Source organism: Suricata suricatta, chromosome 3 (assembly GCF_006229205.1).
Source record: "Suricata suricatta isolate VVHF042 chromosome 3, meerkat_22Aug2017_6uvM2_HiC, whole genome shotgun sequence".
NCBI lineage: Eukaryota > Metazoa > Chordata > Mammalia > Carnivora > Herpestidae > Suricata > Suricata suricatta.
The window spans coordinates 6,642,661-6,667,679 of NC_043702.1; the positions used below are offsets into that span (position 1 = coordinate 6,642,661).

At 41.4% G+C, this 25,019-nt stretch overlaps 1 protein-coding gene across 7 annotated transcripts in view; it reads right to left on the reverse strand.

Moving 5' to 3' along the window:
- Nucleotides 1-23,940, reverse strand: part of GIGYF2 (GRB10 interacting GYF protein 2) — a 134,912-nt gene extending 110,972 nt beyond the window's left edge. For 5 of the 7 annotated variants that reach the window (XM_029933585.1, XM_029933584.1, XM_029933583.1 and 2 more), the window contains exons 1-2: nt 23,855-23,933; nt 18,576-18,641 (exon numbers count right to left, since the gene is read on the reverse strand). The gene's annotated coding sequence lies outside the window, so the exon portion shown is untranslated. Of the gene's footprint in view, nt 1-18,575; nt 18,642-20,175; nt 20,235-23,854 lie in introns of all 7 variants that reach the window. The other 2 variants (XM_029933580.1, XM_029933581.1) reach the window with 2 other exon arrangements.
- Between the last annotated feature and the right edge of the window lie 1,079 nt (nt 23,941-25,019).

A 25,019-nucleotide genomic window follows, 5' to 3' on the forward strand; every position in this document is an offset into this window, starting at 1 on the left:
CCACTTGTACACTCACTCTCTCTAAATAAATAAACTGAAAAGAAAAAAAATTTTTAATGTAAGAGAGCTCATGATCTGAGCCAAAATGGTCGCTTAACCAACTGAGCCACCCAGGCACCCCTTGCAGACAACTGAAGGAAAAAAAGTACAATACAAATTTTAACTAATTAAAAAACTCTGTAGCAGTTTATATCACAGGATGGTTTCCTCCTTAGTAATACATAAAATAAAGAGTCTCACAACTGATACATGTTAGATTCAATTAAGTTATGCTACATTCCAACTAAAAATGGTTTTCTTATATGAAGGTTACTTCCCAATGTGAAGATTTTTGAAGAATTCTTAAGAACCTAAGAATAGGGGCGCCTAGGTGGCTTAGTCAGTAAAGCGTCCCATGATCTCATGGTTTGTGGGTTCGAGCCCTGCGTCGGGCTCTGCGCTGACAGCTCAGAGCCTGGAGCCTGCTTCAGATTCTGTGTCTCCGTTTCTCTCTGACCCTCCCCTGCTCTCGCTGTCTCTGTTTCTCAAAAATAAAAAAAAAACAAAAACAAAAACAAAAGCCTAAGAATAATAATCCGGGTGATTTAATTATCAGCTAAAGATAGATCTACATTACTCAGAATGATATTCTACTCAGATTCTTTTTTATGAATTGAAGCAAGAAATCTAACCGTCATAACTACTGTTGAAGAAATCTCATTTAAATTCTTACAGTACTATAATCTCTAATTCTCAATGCCCCACCTCAGACTGCTCCTTCCAAAATCAACTTAAATGAGCCCAGTTCTAATTTTTTATATATATAACAGAGAGACTGTCTTACCCAATGTCCCTGAATACTATATTAGTCAGAATGGAAACTCGGCCTATTTCTCAACTGTCCTTTCTAAGGATGCAGTGAGGTACTGAAATGACACAGGTTTCGCCTTGAGCTAAATGGCGTCAACACAAAGCTGCAGGAGACTTGTGAGCCTTAGAAAACAGCTCTGAATTTTTATAGGTCAAGATTTGGACCGGACTCTGGATGCTGTGCTCCTTCCACGCCCTCCTGCCTCTCCAGATTGCCTTTTCTTGAAACTCTCTCTTCTTTCCTCCATGACCAGCATTGTACTGGTATTGCTTTCCTATCTTCATTTCCTTCCTATTTAGCTGCCATTTCCAAGTTTCTCTTCTAACTTCCCTCAGCATACCCATCGTTTATTTAACTATGAATCCTGTTTACGTATTGTCTTGAACCTTTTCTTATCTACAGTGGTATTCTCTACTAGCACTTTGGGTAGAACTCTTACCTACTAAATCACAAGGGTAACAAGGAACACAAGGGCAGTGGGGGTGGGGGGAGGGGAAACTGTAACAAGAGCAATGAAAATTTCTCCCACAAATTTCCAAACTGCTTCCCCTGGGAAAGGGCCCTAGCCCTGCTGTTAATAACAGATTTGATTTTTTTTCACCCATGGTCTATGTGGCATTTTCAGCTGCCTACTCCTCCTAGATATCCACTTCATCAACAACTGATCAAGGTACTGTTTTTTTTCACAGTCCAATAGACAGCCAGACTCAAAACCAGAATCATCTGCAACTCTTTCCTCATTGCATCCTTATATCCAAACATTTTGTCTCAAATTTGGTCAGTTCCTCCTTCAAGATTTTTCTTGCATTCTCCTTTTATTATAGTTACACCTTTGTTAACTCACGTTCGGATTACTACAATAAATTTTCTAATCTGCTTCCCTGTGTCACTCTCTAACTACTCACATCTAACAAGATCAACCTTCCTAAAGCACAACTCTGCTCATGCCTGCCCCTCTGTAAAACTGTCAATTAAACCTACCATCTATGGTCAAAACTGGTATTTCAGGTCCCCACCAATTTGATAACCTATACCCCTCCTCAACTCAACCTCCTACTATTTCACCTCCAAACTCAAGGCCAAATTAGAACTTTCTACTCTCCACTGCATTCTCCTTCTGTGCTTCTGTTCATGCCATTCCTTTGCTCCAGAAGGACTGCCTTGCCCCACCTCCCTTACAATGGCTTGCATTACACCAAGGATCCAGTCAAGTATCTACTCCATGTTCTAAGTAGAAGCAGCACTGCTCCCTCTGGAAAGGAAAATCTAATCAACATAAGATGCAGAATAGGGGCACCTGGATGGCTCAGTTGGTAAAGCATCTGACTCTTGGTATCAGCTCAGGTCATGATCTCACAGTCATAGGATCACCCGGTGTTAGTCTCTGCATGGATTCTCTCTCCCTCCCTGCACCTCTGCCACTCACATTCTCTCTCTCTCTCTCTCTCTCTCTCAAAAATAAATAAATCAGCGTACCCACACACACAAAAAAAAGATGCAGAAATGAAATGGAACCTATAGGAGTCAATACTACGTATACATTATACCTGTATGTATACTATATATACTGTACATATCTATCTGTATTTATAACTTGAAAGTAAAAAGAAAATTTGGGAGCAAAGACACTTATGGTTTTGATCAAAATGAATGCACCTAAGGAAACATCCCAAAAGACCACTATTAATACAGACTCTAGTGTAGAGTCAAGATGGGGATGAGAAAACAGATTTGGAAGTAAATCATCAAAACTGCAACCAAAAATTGAATGAAACTACCACAAAGCAGAAATCCAGGAACAAGCTCAAAAGACACAGACAAAGCCCAGCAAACACCATGCAGGAGGATACTGGCAGGAAGAGAAAGGCCATGTGGTTAGAAATCTCTAACACTAACCTTTCACCCCACCGGGGACTCTCACTTCCTCCACATTCACTGTATCTATAACAGAAAGGAGGAAGAGCCAGGATCTTTGGGGGAGATTATCTGTTTGTTCAATAAGGCTAAAAACTAAAGTGAAGACTGATAAATTAATGCCCATAGCATAGAAGACTTTGCATTTTATATCCCAAGGGCAATAAAAAGCTATAAAAAGATTGGGGCAAGAAAATGTCTAGGATAAAATCTGCACTTCAGGAAGATCATTTAAGATGCCTGAGGAGAAAGAATTATCAAGAGCTAAAAGTAAGGATGCCTGGGTGGCTCGGCTGGTTGGGCGTCTGGCTCTTGGTTTCAGCTCAGGTCATGATTTCGTGAGATCGAGACCCACATCAGGCTCTGCACTGGCGCACGGAGTTTGCTTGGGATTCTCTCTCTCCCTCTCTTTCTCAAAATAAATAAACTTAAAAAAAAAAAGCTAATAGGAAAGGAGGAGTGTTAGAAGTGCAGCAGATATTGTGGAAGCCAGACTTACATGCCTATGAGAAAGAGGTGATAATAAATAATAACTACATTCTGACATTAAAAGATGTCAACAACATATTAAATGTTTAAGGCAGGTTACAGAGTACAGAGAATATCATTACATTCAACAAGTTCTAAAATATATTCTTAGTGGGTATACATAAATATGCCACACATTGTTAGTATTTACTTTTGAACAGAATTATGTATAATTCTTTTCCTATTAAGTTTCTAATTTGTGTCTACAACAAAGATAGTACTGGCACAATTTTTTTTATGAAAGAATTCAAAAGTTTCAAACATTGAAGTAAAAAAAAGGTAAAGATTGAAAAGTATTCACTGACTTCCACAATGAAGTCAATAGTGACCTGAAAAGTAGTTCTAGAAACGTGAGGGGGGTACTTGGCTGGCTAGGTTGGTAGAGCATGCAACTCTTGTTATCAGGATCGTGAGTTTGAGCACCACACTGGGAGTAGAATTTACATACATACATATACACACACCAGAAAACAGTATGTGCAAGCAGGGCATTAAAAACTGCACAGAGACAATAGGAGCAAACCAGGTTGAATGGTGACTCTAATCAAAGAACAGAACAGGCCATAAATGGAAGAAGATAAAAGATAAAGTTCCTGATTCTGCTTACCAACAACCCACACACCTCAACCATACAGGGAAATGCACTGGTAACCCCAGAAGGTTAAAAAGAAGATAAAATTATCAGGGCACAATGGACTTCAGTTACTTTAATAATGCTGAAAAACATCCTATGACCAATTTAACACATGAGAAGGTTTAACATACAAAAATTACACTTCAGAAACCCCAGTAAAGATTCTTGGAATGGAGCCAGGAGACTGGGTCAGCAGGAGAAGAGAAACTCCATGGTTAGGAAGAGGAGACAACAAAAGGATGACTAGACAGAGGGATTCTCATTCATCTCATAACCGATGATGACAGTAACACACAGCACACGGCGAATTCTGAGAACGAACCTGGTCCTAGCATCCTGAAATATAAAAGCACCCAAATTTTTCATGAAAAGGGCATAAAATGGACATAATGGCATAAAGTGCTTTATATGGAATATGTGCAGAGACCACCCTATTAGCCCATCTTTCCGGTGCTGAAATCAACTATGACAGACAAATGGTAAGACTCTAGCAGTTTCTCTCTAGCTATTCCAATTCTGAGATAAGAAACTCAGACATAGGTTTACCCTCAAATTTTCAGAGCTGACTTAAAAATAGCTGACAAAATACTCCTATATAACCGATATTTCAGACTTTGTCCATTAATCAAAATTCCTTACAAGTGAATTAAAGTAAATATATTCCTTATAATACTAGGAAATTGGTCTTCTTTGATAAACTGCAACATATACTTGATAATGAGTGCAATATGCAATATAATCTGGCCTTTTTGTCAACAGCCTAAAAACTCTGTGCTAGGGTCACCTGGGTGGCTTAGTCAGTAAAGCATCCAACTTCAGCTCAGGTCATGATCTCATGGTTCATGAGTTTAAGCCCCGCATGGGTCTCTGTGCTGACAGCTCAGAACCTGGAGCCTGCTTCAGATTCTGTGTCTCCCTCTCTCTCTCTGCATCTCCTCTGCTTTAACTGTCTCTCTCTCTCTCTCTCTCTCAAAAATAAACAAGCACTAAAAGAAAATTAAAAAACAAAAACAGACAAAAAAATTCTGTGCTAAATTAGCCCCCACTAGCAACGATCTTATCTCTGATTACTAGTATAATTATTTTTTTCTCTATTTTTCTAGTTTTCCTGGGCTCCTTAGCTCCTCTTTGGGACTGCATCACTCACTCTGTGGGCATGTAAGTGCACGTTCAAGAGAGGAGAGAAAAGAAATCAACCCACCTCTACATTACCATTGGGTTTGCAACAAAGAAAAGGGAGACCCTGACCCCTCAGCTCGAAGTCTACCATTTTCTTACAACCTGGCACAATGCCAAGAAGCCAGACAACTTCTGGGCCCAGTCACTGTCAACATGAAGGAGCTGCAGATCTATGTAATTAAAGTACTAACTGGAGAAACATAAGCAAGGAGAGGCCAAAGCAGAATCAGCATCCAGCACAACAGCAGACAGTTCAACACTGGAAGTATCCCTGATACTGCTTCCAGAAGTCTTGACAAGACCAATTAGCTACCACTACTAATCATTCAAAACACATACTCCTGGGGTGTCTGGGTGGCTCAGTTGGTGGAGCATCAGACTTAGTCTCAGGTCATGATTTCACGGTTCATGGGTTCGAGCCCTGCAATGGGCTCAGTGCTGACAGCTCAGAGCCTGGAGCCAGCTTTGGCTTCTGTGTCTCCTTCTCTCTCTGCCCCTCCCTGGGTCATGCGCTCACTTTCTCTCTCTCTCTCAAAAATAAACAAACATTTTAAAAAAACATACACTCCTCTAAAATCTCCTGAATTTTTCTTATAAATATCATCTGCTGCTGCAAATTTCCATCTCCTGGATTATATAAAACTTACCCAGAAAAAACCACGGCAAATCTGGAATGAACTCCAGCCGGTACTATGCACAGTCTGACAAAGAGTAACAGGACGAACACCAAGGAACCGGAATCTGCCCCCACACTTAATTCCAGTTTCCCAGGAGCAAAAAAAAAGATCTTCTAGCAGTTCTCATGTACACAGTCCCAAATAAATGTATAATTCTGTCCCCTTTCCAACAGCAAGATACTTTTACCTTAGCCAGATCTGGATTAAGATAACACAACATTAATAACTCCATTAGTGCAAATTAGTTCAACCACTTCAACAATAGTTTGGCAGTATCTATCAAATCTAAATATACACCTACTCCACGATCCCATAATCCACTGCTAGACACATATTCAAAGGAAACTTCCACCAAAAGATAAGATATTCAAAACAGCTTCATTCACAATTACCAAAAACACACTTGGCTACTATGTTCATCAGCGCAAAGAGATGAATGAGCAAACGACTAAAGTAGAGCTGCAAGGAGAGGGTGGTATGCCAGACAGCACTGAAGTTCCCCACCTCTTCACACCTCCCTTCCCTGCGCATCTCCTCCAGCCAGCTCTGGGACTACGAAAGGTAACATCATTAAAAAATGAGACAGGGTGGCTCAGTCGGTTAAGCCTCTGGCTTCGGCTCAGGTCAGATCTCATGTTCGTGGGTTCGAGCCCCGCGTCAGGCTCTGTGCTGACAGGTAGCTCAGAGCCTGGAGCCTGCTTCCGGTTCTGTGTCTCCCTCTCTCTCTGACCCTCCCCCTCTCATACTTTGTCTCTCTCTGTATCCAAAATAAATAAAACATTAAAAAAAATTTTTAAAGTTGTCCCAAAGGAAAAGAGGATAAAGTTTTTAAAAAATTAATTAATTAATTTAAAAAATTTAAAAAAATAAAAAATAAAAAATAAATAAAAAATGAGACAAACGGGGACAAGCATCTAACTCTTGATTTCGGCTCAGGTCAAGATCTCATGTTCAGTCCTGAGATCAAGCCCTGCATCAGGCTCCAGGCTGGGTATGGAACCTGCCAAATATTCTCTCTCCCTCTCCTCTGCTCTGGAGCACATACATGCTCTGCCTCTCTCTCAAAAATAATGAGATAAAGTGTCCTCCTGATGTGTTGCACTGAGAAGGAGGCAGCATTATTTATGTTTACATTCCTGACAATAATGCATAAACTGAAACTAATCTTGAAAAAATATACCCAAACTGACAGACATAAAACCAATCAACTGTAGTCTCCAAAAATATCAACGTCATAAGAGGCCAAAAATTTTTTCAAGTTTTTTAAAAGCTGAAGACTTATCCCAGATTAAGGGAACCGTATTAAGACCAGGTGCCTGTATGATTCTTAATTTCATCCTAAACCAGCGATAAGAGACATGACAGAGGAGCACCTGGATGGCTCAGCTGGTTAAGCATGGACTCTTGATCCGGCTCAGGTCATGATCTCACAGTTCGTGGGTTAGAGCACCTCATTAGGCCCTGTGCTGATGGCATGAAGCCTTCTTGGGATTCTGTCCCTCTTTCTCTGTCCCCCTCCCACTTGTGTGTGCACACAAGCTCGCTTGCTCTCAAACTAAATAAACTTAAAAAAAAAGAGACATTGGGGCACCTGGGTGGCTCAGTCAGTTAAACATCTGACTTCGGCTCGAGTCATAATCTCACAGCTTTTGAGTTCGAGCCCCACATCAGGCCCCGCATCGGGCTCTGGGCTGACAGTCTTAGAGCCTGGAGCCTGCTTCAGATTCTGTGTCTTCCTCTCTCTCTGCCCTTCCACTGCTCATGCTCTGTCTCTCAGTCTCTCAAAAATAAATAAATGTTGGGGGGAAAAGACATTAAAGAGACAACTGTAATAATCTGAATAGGAGTTAATGGATTAGGTAACAGCACTGTATCAATGTTAATTATGACTCTGAAATTTTTACTGTGATTATGTAGGAGAATGTTCTTATTCTAGAAAGTAACACTAAAGGGGCACTGCTGTCTCAGTCAGTGCAGCATGGGACTTTTGATGTCACGGTCATGAATTCAAGCCCTATGACAGATACAGAGCTTACTTAAAAAAATAATAATAATAATAATAAGTTAGGCACACCTGAGTGGCTCAGTCTCTAACCATCCGACTTCGGCTCAGGTCATGATCTTACAGTTCGGTGAGTTTAAGCCAGAGAACCAGCTCTCTGCTGTCAGTACAGAGCCTGCCTCGGAACCTCTGTCTCCCGCCCTCTCTGTCCCTCTCCTGCTTACACTCTTTCTCTAAACACTAAACATTTAAAAAATAATAAATTTATTTTTAAAAACGATAGAAATGTTTTAGGGTAACGGAGCATGAGGTCTGTTATCAAACTCTCAAATGGAATGGAAAACTTTTTAATATTTATTTATTCTGAGAGAGAGAGTACACAAGTAGGGAAGGGGCAAAGAGAGAGGGAGAGAGAGAATCCCCAGCAGCCTCTGTGTTGTCAGCAAAGAGCCTGACACCAGGCTCAAACTCTCGAACCATGAGATCATGACTGGAGCCAAAATCAAGAGTCAGATGCTTAACTGACTGAGTCGCCCAGGTGCCCATGGAATGGAAAAAACTTATATATAAAATGTTATATATTATAAATTACGTGAAGAATTATATACATACATACATACATGCACATACAAGAAAGAAAAAGAGAAAGAAATGAGCGATTAAATACAGAAAATATTAGAAACTAGTGACCAAACTACATGAAGGGACTACAAAAAAAATCTTAATTTTTGGCAACTTTTCTAGTAGTCTGAAATTATTTCAAAACAAAAAGTTAAATTGCAGTACATTACTATAAAACATTCATCAATTAAAAAAGAAAAGAAGCCATTACTGACACAATAGCACAGATATCACAGACATCGTGTTCAGCAAAGAACCCACCAAAGAATATACACTGTGATTCCTCTGATACGAAGTCTAACAAGTAATCGAAAGCGGACAGAGGTCAGAAATGCGCTCATCGGGGAAGCAGAACTAGTGAGGAGGAAGCAGCGGCCTTCTGGGGTGCTCGAAATGTTCACTCTCTTTATCTAACTGGTGATGACAGAAGTATAATCATATGTAAAATTTTTTCCAACTATGCACTTCAGATATGTCCACCTATTTACTATATTCGATACCTTAGTATCAAAAAGGTTAAAATAGGGGCGCCTGGGTGGCTCAATCGGTTAAGCCTCTGACTTCGGCTCAGGTCAGATCTCACGGTCGTGGGTTCAAGCCCCGCGTCAGGCTCTGTGCTGACAGCTAGCTCAGAGCCTGGAGCCTGCTTCTGGTTCTGTGTCTCCTCCTCTCTCTGCCCCTCCCCCTCTCATGCTCTGTCTCTCTCTGTATCAAAAATAAATAAAACATTAAAAAAATTTAAAAAAAAAAAAGGTTAAAATAGGGGGCACCTGACTGGCTCAGTCAGTGGAACACGCGACTCTTGATGTAGGAATTGTGAGTTTGAACACCCTGTTGGGTGCAGAGATTACTTAAAAAATAAAATGTAAATAAGTAAGTAAATAAATAAGGTTAAAATAAACCATAAAATACTTTCACTAAGAAAAAGTCCAATTAAAAATATTTTAGGAGCATGTGGGTGGTTCAGTTGGTTGACCTTAGCTCAGGTCATAATCTCTTGGTTGCTAAAGTCTGAGCCTGGCACTGGGCTCTGCACTGACAGCATGAAGCCTGCTTTGAATTCTGTCTCTCCCTCTCTCTGCCTCTTCCACACTTGCTCTCTCTCAAAATAAATAAGCTTTAAAAAAAAAAATATATATATATATATAGGGGTGCCTGGGTGGTTCAGTCAGTTAAGCGTCTGACTTCGGCTCAGGTCATGATCTCGCAGTTTGTGGGTTCGAGCCCCACATCGGGCTCTGTGCTGACAACTCAGAGCCTGGAGCCTGCTTCAGATTCTGTGTCTCCTTCTCTCTCTGCCTTTCCCTTACTCAAACTCTGTCACTGTCTCTCTGTCTCGCAAAAATTAACTTTAAAAAAATAAAATAAAATATATACATATATTTTAGCTATCTTTTTTTAAAATAGGCTCTATGCCCTACATGGGGCTTGAACTCACAACCCCAAGATCAAGAGTTGCATACTCTACCGACCAAGCCAGCCAGGCACCCCTAACATACAGTTTTTAAGTGATTTCTACACCCAACGTGGGACTCAAACTCACGACCCCGAGTTATCAAGAACTGGATGCTCTAACAACTAAGCTGCCCAGGCACCCTGACAAAGCTATTTTAGATACAAATCCTCTGGGGTGCCTGGGTGGCTCAGTCAGGTAAGTGTTCAACTCTTGATTTCGGCTCGCGATTGTGAGCTGGAGCCCCATGATGTGCTCTGCACAACAGTGTGGAGCCTGCTCAGGGTTCTCTCTGCCCCTCCCCCGTGTATGTGCCCGCGCTCACTCTCTCAAATAAATTAAACATTTAAAAAATTAACAAATGCCAATCTTCTGATAACAAATACTAAGTTCATTCCCTACGTAAATTTTTGATTAAAAAAAAACTAATGTCACTGTATTGATATAATAATAACCTATACGTTTATCATTTGCTTAAGACCATAAACGAGTCTTCATTAAGATGAAGCAGCAGCAGTAGGAGCACTGGCTCAGTCAGAAGAGCATCCAACTCTTGATCTCGGGGTTATGAGTTTGAGCCCCATATTGGGAGGTAAAGATTACTTTTAAAAGTTGAAAATGTAAGTCTCAATGCTTTTTTCTTCCAAACTTCAGAAAAAAGCTAAAGCTAAGGAAAACAATGAAAAGGAAACATGAGGAGAGAACCACATACACCACATCACTTGTCTTCATAAAAGACAGGAAGCTAGCTGATGAAAGCAGCACATTCACACAACAGAATACAGGTACAATGATGTTTGCACACAAGAGTGTAATTACCCGTATGTCATTTAAAGACAAAGAGAACACAGAAATGAAGAAATATTAGTGAGGTGAGATTAATGATTTTTCCTTATTTTCATAATTTGCAATATTCTTCAATTACTTTTATGACAAAATATATTTTAATTCTCACATAAAGTGTCTGCCTGGTTTCTATGAAATACTTTACAACCGCAACATAAATGTCATAGAAAGTTAATATTCTTTAGAACATTAACTTAGTTTAAAATTCTAAGAGGGTGCCTGGCTGGCTCAGTCAGTAGAGCGTGTGACTCTTGATCTTGGGATTCTGAGTTCAAAGCTTACATTGGATGTGGAGATTAATAAAACACACACACACAATTTTAAGGTACAAAAGCAAACGGAAACTTCTCTCAACTATTACGGCAGAAGACACTCTCCCCTTTGAAACCATCTGATCTTCATTTGTAAGCAAACTTTTTTAAGATTTTAAGTAATCTCTACACCCAACATGGGGCTCAAACTTACAACCCTGAAATCAAAAGTCCCTTGCTCTAACTGAGCCAGCCAGGCACCCCCAAACATGCAAATGTTTCTGAATAATTTTGAAAACATGATCTATTAACACATTTACTGAGGACAAAACATCATAAAGCAAAATTAGGCTTCAATTATTCAATTTATTACTAAACAGTTAAACTCTAGGAAAAAGAACAAAGAAAATCATCAAAGATCAAAAGAATTAGGCACATCTATCTGGATCACATATTGTATATGAAACCTTGCAAAATACTATTTATTTCTATGTTAATTACCCTTTGGTGGCATATCTTTAAAAAAAAGTATAGATGCTCTGCTGACTTCTCATCCTAAGAGAAATTTAAATCCCTACTTTACAGTGTTGTGATAAGCACTGTAATCCAGCACAGTCTGAATCACTACCTATGCCATGAATGGTCAGCTTTATTCCTAACCCCAAACCAAAAACAACCAAATGTTCATTCACAGATGAATCGATAAACAAATACTCTAATAGTCACACCCAATACTCTCTGCAATAAAAAACTAGTAACTGATACCTGCGGCAACATGATGAATCAGACGTTGTACTGAGCCAAAGAAGCCAGACCCAAAAAGAATACATACTGAATTATTCCACTTATGTAAAATCCTAGAAGAGGCAAAATTAATGTACAGTCACAGAAAATAATTGAGTGGGGGAGGAAAGATGACTGCAAGAAGTAGAAGGAAACTTCTACAGGTAATGACAATGTTACAGATTTTGATTGTGGTGACAGTTATACAAATATATACATTTGTCAAAACTCATCAAAATGTACACTTAATACAGGTGTACATAAAATCTCCATTTTATTCTATGTAAATTATACTTCAAGAAGAGGTGAATTTTAAAAAGACTGAGCTTACTAAAAATAAACTGCCTCCCTCAAAGAGCAATGCATTCCAAGATTAACATTTTATATTCCTTTTATGATAATCTTTCTTTACACATTTTTAAAAGATTTTATTTTTAAGTAATCTCTACACCTAATATGGGGCTTGAACTCCAAACCCCGAGGTCAAGAACTGCAACCATGAATCAATCAGCCAGGCACTCCTAAATCATCTTTCTCTAAATCTATTAAAATAAACATTAGGGGTGCCTGGCTGGCTCAGTCAGTAGAGCATGCATCTCTTGATCTCGAGGTTGTAAGTTCGAGCCTCACCCTATGAGTAGAGATTACTTAAAAATAAATCTTTAGAGGGCGCCTGGGTGGCTCAGTTGTTTAAGCATCAGCTTTGGCTCAGGTCATGATCTCACGGCTGGCAGGTTCAAGCCCTGCGTCGGGCTCTGTGCTAACAGCTCAGAGCCTTGAGCCTGTCTTCGGATTCTGTGTCTCCCTCTCTCTCTCTGACCCTCTCCTGCTCATGCTGTCTCTCTCTCAAAAATAAATAAAACATGGGGTGCCTGAGTGGCTCAGTCGGTTAAGCAGCTGGCTTCTGGCTTTGGCTCAGGTCATGATCTCACGGTTCGTGGGTTCAAGCCCCGCATCGGGCTGTGCTGACAGCTATCTCAAAGCCTGGAGCCTACTTCAGATTCTGTGTGTGTCTCTCTCTCTCTGACCCTCCCCTGCTGGCACTGTCTCTCTGTCTCTCAAAAATAAATAAAAAACATTAAAAAATTAAAAAAAAAGAGTACACACGAGTCCTCGCTCAAAATCAACAGTAAAAAAGTCTTAAGAAGAGAGGACTATTTGATAACTAATCACAATTATGAACCAGTGTTCTCTCTCAAAATAAACTTAAAAAAAAGTCTTAAAAAGAGAAGGCTACTTTACAACTAACCATAACTTAGGAACAAATCTGTATCTACTGAACACTAAAAACCCTCAATGAAATCTAAAAGACCTCAATGATATGTTCATTTCAGCTGCTATTTCAAATTACTTATTTTTTAATGCTTTAAAAACAAAACAAAAACAAAAAACTATGTATCATACGTAAATAGAACACTGAAAATTGTTCAACTCCCCAGAGTAGCAATTCTCAAAGTGAGGTCTTCCAAATCTCTTTCAAAAAAGTAGCCATGATGTCAAAACTATTATAATTCAGTGTTGGCACTGCACTGATCATGTGGTAAAAGAGTAACTGATACACAGACCTTGGTAACAGCAGACATTTTTTCCCAAAAATGAACGAAGTGTGTGACTCCTGGGTAGCTCAGTCAGTTAAGCGTCGGACTCTGAATTTCAGCTTGGGTCATGACAGTGTGGAGCCTGCTGGAGATTCTTTTTTTCTCTCTCTCTCTTCCCCCTGCTTCACTCTTTCCCTCTCCCAATCCTGCTGATAAACTTTCAAAAAATAAATAAAATGACACTGTCACCTCAAAAAAATAAATTGGCAGTACTTGTTGCCAATAATAAAATTTGAGCTTTCAAGCAAAATTAGAATTTTGCAAAACTTCTATTCACCATCAGTTTGATGGGTTTTCCAGTACTCAGACTTACCCAATACATCAAGCCTTTCCTGATGACTACTAACATTAATAAATGCAATTTTTAAGTTTATTTTTATTTATTTTGAGAACAATATAGAAAGCAAGCTGGGAGGAGGGGGGAGCAGAATATCAAGCGGGCTCCCTGCTGTAAACACAGAGACCAACACAGCGCTGAAACTCACAAACCATGAGATCATGACCTGAGCCAAAATCAAGAGTTAGAGGCTTAACTGACTGAGCCACACAAGCACCCCTGAATGCATGTTTTTGAATCTGTGTCATTTAAGGTACAAGAGAAACCAATGGATTTTAATGTTACAGAATACAAAAAGTGCACTGATATAACTCAGACTTCATATTGCAACTAACCTTTAAAGAAAGACTACTACTTGGGGTGGCTCAGCTGGTTGAGCAGTTGAGTGTCTGACTTTGGCTGAAGTCATGACCTTGCCGTTCCAGAGTTTGAGTCTCCCTTCTGGCTCTGTGCTGACAGCTTAGAGCCTGGAGCTGCTTCGGTTTCTGTGTCTCCCTCTCTCTGCCCCTCCCCCACCCCATATAAGCGCTGTCTTGCTTATTAAAATTAAAAAATTTGTTAAATAAAATAAAAAATAAAAAAATAATTGTCAGGGTGCCTGGGTTACTCAGGTGATTAAGCGTCTGACTTCAGCTCATGGTTTGTGGGCTCGAGCCCCACGCTGGACTCTGTGCTGATAGCAAAAGGCCTGCTTGGGAATGGAATGTTCTCTCTCCCTTTCTTTCTCTGTCCCTTTCCCACTTGCGCTCTCTCTCTCTCTCAAAATAAATAAATATTAAAAAAAAATTTAAGTTGAGATGTGTCTATCTCAGAGAAAAAGGAAAAAATGACAAACCAAAAAAATACATAAATTAACTTACAGCAAACATACATACATACCCTGGAAAGCTTATCAAAAGGGATAAAATAAGAACACCACCAAGATCTAAAATGTGACACTTAAGTATTTAGATGTTAAAAATGTATCTTTTCCAAGGACAGAGAGACTTTTCACATTTTGAAATTAACTTGTATGATGTTTTTTAATGTTTATTTGTGAGAGAGAGACAAACAGAGTTGGCGGGGGAGGTGCCGAGATGGGAGACAGAATCAAAAGAAGGCTCCAGGCTCCGTCAGCACAGAGCCCACCTCAGGGCCTAAACTCAGGGACTGCGAGATCATGACCCGACCCAAAGTCAGATACTTAACCGACTGAGTCACGCAGGCGCCCCTACTTAAATCATTTTCTGACTGCCTCTGCCATGAGGCTATAAGCCGTGATTTGCTCACCACTGTGGCTAGCTCAGCACTCGGCACAAAGCAGCTATTTAAGTACTTGCTGGACTGAGAACAAAACAAGACTTACTAACAGAACTCACTGATGTCCCCATTCAAATTATAAAGATGAAATTTTATCATCAAAATTTACCTATTTACATGGTAATGACAATCATAAAAGCTATCATTTACTGAAAGCCCATTTACTGTGCACCAGGCATTACACTGGGAATTTTAGATTTTTAATTCCCACAACCACGATGGGATCTACTGTACAGGTAGAAATAAGGCTAACAGCGGTTAACTACTTATCTCAAGCTACATGTAATAAGTAACAAAATTAAACCCACACTTCTCTGCTTTAAAAGGCCACAAACTTTACGGGGCATGTGGGTAGCTCAGTCGGTTAAGCATTTGGCTTCAGCTCAGGTCATGATCTCGTGGCTCTGAGCCCCATGTCGGGCTCTGTGCTGACACCCTGGAGCCTGGAGCCTGCTTTGGATTCTGTGTCTCTCTCTCTGCCCCTTCCACTCACACTCTGTCTCTCTCTTAAAAATAAACAAACATTAAAAAAAAATTTTTTAAGGCCACAAACTTTTCACTACATAATGATACGGTGCTCAATACCACTTGGTTACCTTTTTCTTTTTTCTCCATTCCCTTGCAATTTTCAGAGGAATTCATTTTTTGGAAGCCACTGTTTGTCCTCCTCCCAATCTTCCACTCTGCTCCACTATCCTTCACCTTCTACTCCTCTGCATCACTCGGTTAAGCAATACACTAAGCCCTGAGGGTAAGGAATAGAATAGACTCTCCTAACACACTAAGAAGAGACTCCTCCTGACTATGAAGAAATTTCCTAACAATGGTGGGAGCAGTATAAAAGACTGACGAGTATCAGATTCCAGGACATAAATTAAGGCTCTCTGACCCACAGATCTTGCAGTGGAATGGCTTCACATCCAGTCCCTCAATTGGCCATGGCTTGAGCAACACCACCTCAATTCTCAAGGACCTAATCGTGAGCCCCTGGATGTGGCCATGTCTTCAAGGCCTGAGCCATGATTTACCAATTACAAAGTACCAAGACAGTAAGAACCTCTGCCAATTCCTGTCAGGATCTGCAACCAAAGAACCAACACTGAAGAGACCAGAGTTCCCAAGACTTCCTCTGGACCCGGGACAATCTGAATAAAAGGAGTATGTTCCCAAATAACATACTGGCCACAATATCACTATAAGAAAAACTACTGCTATCATTCTCCCCACTGCTTCTAAACAACATGTAAACATCTCTACTTTTTATCCCTTTTGGTGAAAGAAGAACAAAATTAGCAATCAATGAACTATTCTAGGAAAATTCACAATGCCATAAATATTACATCATCTGATAATCTCACCACAAGCCAATGTTTTCCAGACCAGGGATCCCCAGCGCCTGTTAAGTTTTACACAGATTACGCAGAAATCTTTTTAAAACCTCACAAAGCCTTAACACAGTAAGCCTGAATATACCTCACTCCAAAATCCAGATTAAAGAAAACATACAATGTAAGAGCGGGAGGGCTATTCTACCTTGAAGGAGCGCCTGGGTGGCTCAGTTGATTCAGCAGCCAACTTCAGTTCAGGTCATGATCTCAAAGTCTGTTGGTTCAAGCCCCACATCAGGCTCCATGCTGACAGCTCAGAGCCTGGAGCTGCTTCAGATTCTGTGTCTCCCTCTCTCTCTGCCCCTCCCCTGCTCACATTCTGTCTCTCTGTCTCTCTCAAAAATGAATAAACATTAAAAAAAATTAATGAATTCAGCTAAAAAAAAAAAAGAATTCAGCTGTAACCTGCTGCTAAAGTAAAGCTTGTCTGAAAACCAGCACCACAGGAAGTCACATCTGTGACCTGTCACTGGACCTGCCACTCTACAAGAGAGGACTTTTATTAGCAATCCCTTGGCTCTGCACTAAAAATCTCGATATCCAAGGGGTGGCCGGGCTGGCTCAGTCAGTAGAGCACACAACTCAGGATCTTAGGGCTGTAAATTCAAGCCCCATGTTGGATACAGATTACGTAAAAATGCAATCTTTAAAAAAATAATCTCAATATACTAAGATTTAAGTAATAAAAAATTACGTAAGTAATCAGATATGACCAAATACATACAAGCTATAAACAAAAATAAACAGGGCTTCAAAATGCTCCTTTAAAAAACTTTTGCTTCAGTATTACCTAATAATTCTAGAATACAAAAACATGTTAACCCAAGAGTTTATACTGTCTCACTGATCCTTTCCCAACAGCGAAAATTCCTGCTACCACTCAAATGATGTGAATATATGTTCACATGTACAAGTCCCACCCTTCAAGTTCTCCATGGCTCCTTAATACTTAAGCATTACTTAACACTGTAAAAAGTATCCAGAAATTAAAACTTACAAAAGCAATCAATGAAAAATAACCAATGATTTTTCCACAAACAAGGCTCTCATTGGCTTACATTCACTTGCTAAACCTGTAACGCAGACACTGCTCTAAACCCCCTAGACCAAGACTTCTGATAAAATGCCACAGTGAGGGGCAGTGTCTGGTGGCTGAGTCGATTACATGTCCAACTCTTGATTTTGGCTCAGGTCAGATCTCAAGGTTCATAAGATCAAGCTCCACTGTCAGTACAAAACCTATGTGGGATTCTCTCTGCCCCTCCCCCATGCACATGCATGCATGTTCTCAAAAACAAACAAACTTTAAAAAAACAAAAAAACACTACACTAGGAAGTTCAAACAAGGATGATTGGTGAAACCTACTGGGCTCACTGATGAAAAGAAAACCTATATTTTAACTCCTCAGGACATAAAAACTGAAACTGCTGCTACCTATAAGAAATTTTTCTATGAAAGGAAAATGTCCACAAGCTTCTGTAGGTTTCTGCCTAGACACTACACCTTCTCTGAGACCTGCCCGACTCTTAAAGTGGAATCTTTCAGTTATGTTTGTTTGAACTTCTAGACTCCAGTCCTATGGCCCTACTAATTAGACCAATGATGGAGACCTGGACAAACTTCAACCATCAAATTTTCCCTCCCAGGAATTTGAAATGTAGACAATAAGCTAATAACCAGTTGGCTAGTGGCACTAAAGTTTGATTTATGGCACCAGGAAAGAAAGTAATGATTTTTTTCCATGTGTTTTTAAAACAGGAAGGGCCAAATTGTGAAAAGACAACTAAAGCAGGATAAAAAGAGACAAGAGAGGAGACTAACTAGCCAGCATGGAGGGAAGTGCTATCTCTACTGCCTATTTAGCTCCTGAATGCTTCCCAGTTTCTGGTTCGTGTCCTTCAAGAAAGCCAACAGGCTCTGGGGTTCTTTAAATATCTCCTTACTTCTGCCCCCAAAGAATTCCTCTTCCTGTTTCACGGCATCAAAAAATCATGACAACAGTTTAAGACACAAATTCACACCAGGAACAGTGCAAGAAGGGGCACGATTATTCTTGTGGTTCATAGGGATCTAAGCGGTACCTAAGAAGTTGTTCCTTTACGATCTATAACCTCATGAGAAAGAAAAAAAAAAGACAAAAAACTCTGAAACCTTAAAAGCAAAAATCATCGGTTTGTCTAAGCCCTCAGCTCAGTGCTTCCCTTCAACACTCACCTGTTCAAGAGTTCTGCTGGTTCACAGCAGGAGGTGTAAGCAGACTTTGTTCAGGTCCTTTTAACACTGTAAATAACAAAAGTATTAAAGTAATTGACCCAACAATCAACCTCTTAGGAAACGTTAAAAACATAATTTCTTGTAATGAATAGTTTTTACAGGAAAATGGTTCCAAACCTGGTTAAAATATTAGAATCACCTTGTATACTTATAAACTAACTTCCACTTTCCTAACATTTAAAGAGTTTCAGTAGCTCTGGAGTGGAACTAAAAAATACATATTTTCAACAAAGTTCTAAGTGATTCTGATAAAGATAAATGAGCACCAATATAGGGTTTATGTAAGTGATAACTTGGGGTTTTCATTCAAAACCACAGCACAGGGATTTGGTACTAATTTTTAAGCACATCTGATAGAAAAATGACTGCGAGCACATAGCAGTGCTCCTAGGCAAATAATCAGTGAGCCCAAGAAATAGAACCACTGCCAAAATGCCCAAGGAGCAAAGCTCCAGGTGTGCTTTCAGTTACAAAATCACAATCTTCTTTTAATGTTCTGAGACAGCATCTTAAAAATCCACAGGACAGTGACATCTCATGTGACAAGGAGTGGATTAAATAAAACACAACAGCTTCAAGTGGTTTCTTAGCTAAAATCAAATAATACTTCAAATGCTGCTACATGTCAAAAAACAATAATTACAAATTAAAGTTGATGAGTTTATTAACAGCAAGAAAGTAACTTGAGAAAGCCACTTCTGCCTTTTGACTTAATTTTGCAAAAAAAAAAAATAGACGTGTTATAAGACCCAAAAAAAAAATCATTCAACTTTATGCACTGCAGTCTAGTTTTCTAAGGGCAGACAAAAGGAAAACAGTGGCCAACTAGGTAATAAAGTCTAACTCAAAAAAAAAAAGCTCTGAATATCTCCTATTGCAAGTATAAATTAAGTTTAAATCCTCTGTAGTTAATGAAACTCTGTGGTTAAAAAGAAAATATAAAATTGTATACTTTAATTACTTGAAGTACACAATACCTTGAAAATATTTTTATAAAATTAATTGTGACCACTTAAAGGAGGGCTCTCTTGTTTTTCTAACCTCCCTCTTCTTTCCCCCTCAACCTCACACAAAATTATAGGCAAATCAGGGCACCTGGCTGGCTCAGTCAGTATAGTTTGATCTCAGGGTTCTGAGTTCAAGCCCCACATTTGAGTGTAAAAATAAATTTTGTCTTAAATTATGGGCAATTCAACAAAGGTATCATTTTGCGTTCCTGTAAAATTAATCTACTGTATTTCTCTCTCATCTGAGCATAAAAAAACAAATAAACTCCCAATCAGGTTAAGAAATACTAGGATTCCAACTATGAGTAAGCCTTCCTATGAAGTAAAAATCTACTTATATACTTAAAAATATGTAAGTTTTCAGGACATTAAATATGAATGGAAATCCTAGAACATTATTACCATAAAAATCCTAGCAGAGAGTTAATAGGGGAAAAAAGGCTTGGGTTCAGTTTTACAATTGATGACCAAATGATGTTAAGGCAATTCAAATTGCTGAAGGAAAATGGACACTTAACTTGCCTCTAAGATACCTGGGTTAACACCAACAGAGGCTGCAGATTCAACCTAATGAGACTGGTCCCACTACAATCTATAAGAAATAGAATAAAACAGAAAGTACTGAAAATTCGATCAGCAGGGGATAATGGAGAGCTGCAAATGAAGTCAGTCTTTGAAAATGGCACAAATCAAAGATCCTCTAGAACGGCAAGGGTAAAAGGGTCAGCAACAATCTTTTCACCCAAAAGGTTCTCCCAGACAGAATCCCTATCAGTAGTGTCATCTCCCAGTGTGAAAGTCAACAAAAAGAGAATAGACATGTGGAGTATTAAAATGCAGAGTCATGAGAACACATGAGCTGATATGACATCAGAGACATAATATGGAAATGTCATTTCAAAAATTCAACAGACAGAACAAGAGGGGAAAATCCATTAAAACACCACCTCATCACTATCACTGCTGTGGCTCCTCTTAGCCAAGGAGCCCCACTCACACCCTGAAGTTGTACACTCCTCTCTTCTCATGAGCTGCAAATTATTTTTCATATATGCAACTCAACCTACCAGCAAAAGCACTTCAAAACCAAAATATTAAATTCCTCAGGTGAATTAATATGAAAGAAGACATTTATGAAAGCTCAATAATAAGCATATGGAAATAAGCTGGAAGGAAATCAGAAAAAAAAGTGTTTTCCAGAGATAAAAGTCTACTAAGTATCCAATTAATTGGTGAACTAGTCAACTAGTCTGAAAGGCAAAAAAGGAAAATAAAAAACTCAGCACAAAAAGCTCTCCACATGTAATATGCTATAAAAGACATTCAAACAAATTAAAGAAACCCAGAGGAATTTAAAACTAGGATGGACAGAGAGAAATAATTAAGAATCCTTAATTCTTACTAATCAGATTAAGAATAACATAAATTAATATGCTGACTCTACCATTCTCCCAGGTTGTATTTCTTAATGATGTGTCTAAGCTTCACAGGAAATTAATTTCCCTACAATTTCAAATATTCCTAAATATTCCAAAGATCCCCTCTTGGAAAGCAATTCCTTTTGAGAAATCTTTTAGGCAATCTATCATCCATCTCACTTAAAAACTTTTAAGAGGGGCACCGGGGTGGCTAAGTCGGTGAAACATCCGACTTCAGCTCAGGTCATGATCTCACTGTTCGCAGGTTCAAGCCCCAAGTCAGGCACTGTGCTGACAGCTCAGAGCCTGCAGCCTGCTTCAGATTCTGGGTCCCCTATTCGTGCTCTGTTTCTATCTCAATAATAAATAAGCATTAAAAAAATTTTTTTTAAATAAAAACTTTTAAGAAAGATTTTTCAGGACAATTTCCTGAAATACATTCTATGAGCACCCTGGTTTTTCCAACCTGGGGTGGGGAGTGTGTCCTATCTAGAGGGAAGGGAATTTGGGCATACTGGCCCAAATCTCCAGAATCTGGTCCCCTCCTTCCACCAGTCATGAGAGATGTGGGAAAACTTTCACTGAATTACCTATCTTAGTAAAAATGAGGAGGGTACACAGTTTTCTACTAGCCCCCCTCCTGCTTGTGTCCCTCGGGCTAAACTAGCCTCCCTACTTTTCCAACCTGCTCCCGCTGCAGCGTCTGCCTCAGTCTCTCCGCCCTAGCTTGCCCAGCCTGGCGCGTCCTCCTCCCCGGAGCCAAAGGAACCGCTCCTTCACCCGGGTCAGGTCCTTCCTCCAGCATGCACTTCTCTGTGCATCCTTCTCGGGGCTACTTAAAGTGAACCCCTAAATCCCTATCGTCTTATTTCTGTCTCATTGTTTTCCACATCACTTACCACAACACTATATATTTAACCTGAGTTTTTACTTGTCTGTCTAGAAATGAGCTCCACAGAAAGGATTTTTGGTCTGTTTCGGCCCCAGCACCCGACCCACAGTGGTGGAGTCTCCGTCTCAGTCAAATAAAGGCAGGCAGGAAAGAAGAGGCACACAGTCCCTTCTGCCTTCTCAGTCTCAAAATTCTCAACTGCTTCCTCAAGTACAGATACGGCTAAAGCCCTTTACTTTCCAACAAATCAGTCCCATTACCAGTGTACTCCCTGCTGTGAAATGTAAAGGAAGGGGCGCCTGGGTGGGTCAGGTCATGATCTCACGGTGCCTGGGCTCAAGCCCCGGGTGGGGCTCCATGCTGTCAGCTCAGAGCCTGGAGCCTGCTTGGGATTCTGTGTCTCCCTCTCTCTGCCCCTCTCCTTCTCATGCTCTGTTTCTCTCTGTCTCAATAATAAATAAACTTAAAAAAAAAAAACTGTAAAGGAAGAACTGCGTGACATTTTTTCCAGATACATGCCACTTTAAAAGTTTTTTCCTAGCATCCTCTACTGATGTCAGCATCTGATGTAACAGAAAAGTACATATTCCATCCAGCTTGAGCCCTCCAAAATCTGCTACTACGCTAATTAGTAAGACACATGAAATCGTCACTGAATGAAGAGAACACATTTGTGATCTAACCAAAATGGACAAACTCCGGAGAGTCAGGGCTGCAAGTATTAGATAGATAAAAGTTAATGTACTAGAAAGAGTTGACAAGAAAAAAAAAAAAAAAAAGGCTTTAAATCTAAAAAGGAAATACTACAGAAGGCCGGAGAATCTTCCGTGCACACAACCCCGGGAATCAAAACTGCCTGCACTGCAAGCACAACACTGGCTCAGATCTGTTCACAGCTTCCGGCCCCGTCCTCGACTCCTGCTAAGTGGAACTGGAATACTTACCCTCCTTGACAGAGCAACTGGGCGTGCTTACGTGCTCGGACTTTCAGGGAAAGGAAACAAAACAAAACAAAACAGCGCTAGGTAAACGCACAGCGACGTTGTTGCTTCCCAAGCACGGGTCCTACAACCTGCTTCCTTCACAGGCCATTCCGTGGCCGGAAATATCAATGTGATTTAGGCTTCGGCCACCAAACTCAAGGATCCGAAGAGCTCCGTGGGAACTGCTGACACTGAAAAGACTACAACCCATCTCAACCGGACGAGCACGTTCGGGTCCCACAGCTGCCTCGGGCTCGACTTTCCCAACCTCCGTCCCAGGTTCAGATCACGGCTCCACCTTGCCTCGGGCCTGGTCCAGCCCAGTCCTCTCGCCACGGACGGAGTCTCCACGGTGCAGACAGATGCTCGGTGAGGAAGGCAAAGGCGCACCTCCCGGAGGCCAGGTGTGGGGAGGAGGGGCCGGCGGGAGCAGCTGTCTGGCCGAAGCAGCTGTTACCCCGGGCACCCCGGCCTGGGCCGGGTGGCTGGCCCGGGGAGCAGGGAGCGGAAGGCGGAACCCTCCGGCCCTGAGCAAATCGGCCTGACACTGCCCACCCCACCTCCCTCTTCGCTCCCTCGGCTCCCCCCCGTGATGCCAACGGGCCCCGGAGGAGGGGGCTCCCCGGCTCGGCCGTCGAGACGCGCCCGGGCCCGGCGCGGCCCGTCGCGGGGTAGGAGGCTCCCTCCGGCCCAGCACCTGACCTGTCCCCTCGCCTGACGCCCTAGCCGGCCGTGGCCGCTGCCGGGGCGGCCTGTGGATGTCCATGCGGCTGGGCCGGGTCGGACCGGAGCGGCGGGGACGCGAGCGCGGGCAGGAGTCCCGGGCGGCTCCGTGGGGGGGGGGGAGAGTGGTGGGAGACGGCGGAGTCGGGGCGCGGAGAGGAGCCGGGCAGGGGAGTGAGATGGGGTCGCTGGTTACCTGCGGTCCGGGACAGGGAGTCGCTCAGAAACCAAGTCAGTCTTCAGCCTCAACAACACAAGATGGCCGACACGTCGCCACGCAGGTCACGTGACAGCGCGCTCCTTCCGCCACGCCCCTGGCTCCTCCCCCGCCCCGCCTCGCCTCCTTTACCGGCTTCTCCAGCCTCCCACGACATCCTTCCTTTCCGCTGCCTCCCGCCCCCCTTTCCCCGAACACGCCCATGTCCGAGCCCCGGATGTCAGGCTGGAAGAGGGCGGGGCCGCGCCAAGGCGCAGGCGCCCTCGGGTCCCTGGGATGGGGCTCACTGCCTGCCCTTGAGTTGAGTAGAGTTGGTGTTCAGAGTTGGACCCCGGCCAGGCGCCCTATGACTCACTGTCCTATGCACCCAATCCAGAGCCGGTTCGCAGTTCAAAAAGCTCTTCATCATTTACGAGCTGATTTTCAACCCCAGAACTTCCCCACAGCTTTTAACCCAGCATTTTCCTGCCCTTTTGCCATCCTATAGAAAATGGGGAAACGACAAAAGCTGACATTCAAAGCAGTTTCTCTACTTGTGAATGTTTCTGGTAGAACTGGAATTCATTCTAGTCTTTTTTTTAAATGTTTTATTTATTTTTGATAGAGAGAGAGAGCATGAGAGGAGAAGGGCAGAGAGAGAAGGACACAGAACCGGAAGCAGGCTCCAGGCTCTGAGCTAGCGATCAGCACAGAGCCTGACGCGGGGCTCGAACCCACGAACGTGAGATCTGACCTGAGCTGAAGTCGGAGGCTTAACCGACTGAGCCACCCAGGTGCCCCGAATTCATTCTAGTCTTGAAATGTGACAGCTTAGAAGGACTAGAGAGCTCGGACCGCCTTCTGTTTCATCAAGAGCTATACCCCTTTTGCCAAAAACTCTATCTGGGGGCTGTCAAAATAGGGGATGCCCAGAAATATTGGAAATATATTTACATTAAAAAGTTACTCATTGGTTTTCAGAAGTTCGGGTTTAACTGGGTGTCCTATATTTTTATTGCTCTACCTGACAACCATTCTCAGGTCGTCCTATTCTTTCCTGCGCATCCAAGCTTTTTTTTTCTTTTTCTATTTTTACAGGATCCTTCTCAACAACTTTTTAAATCTTTTAATGTTTGTTTATTTTTGAGAGAGAGGGGGATAGGGG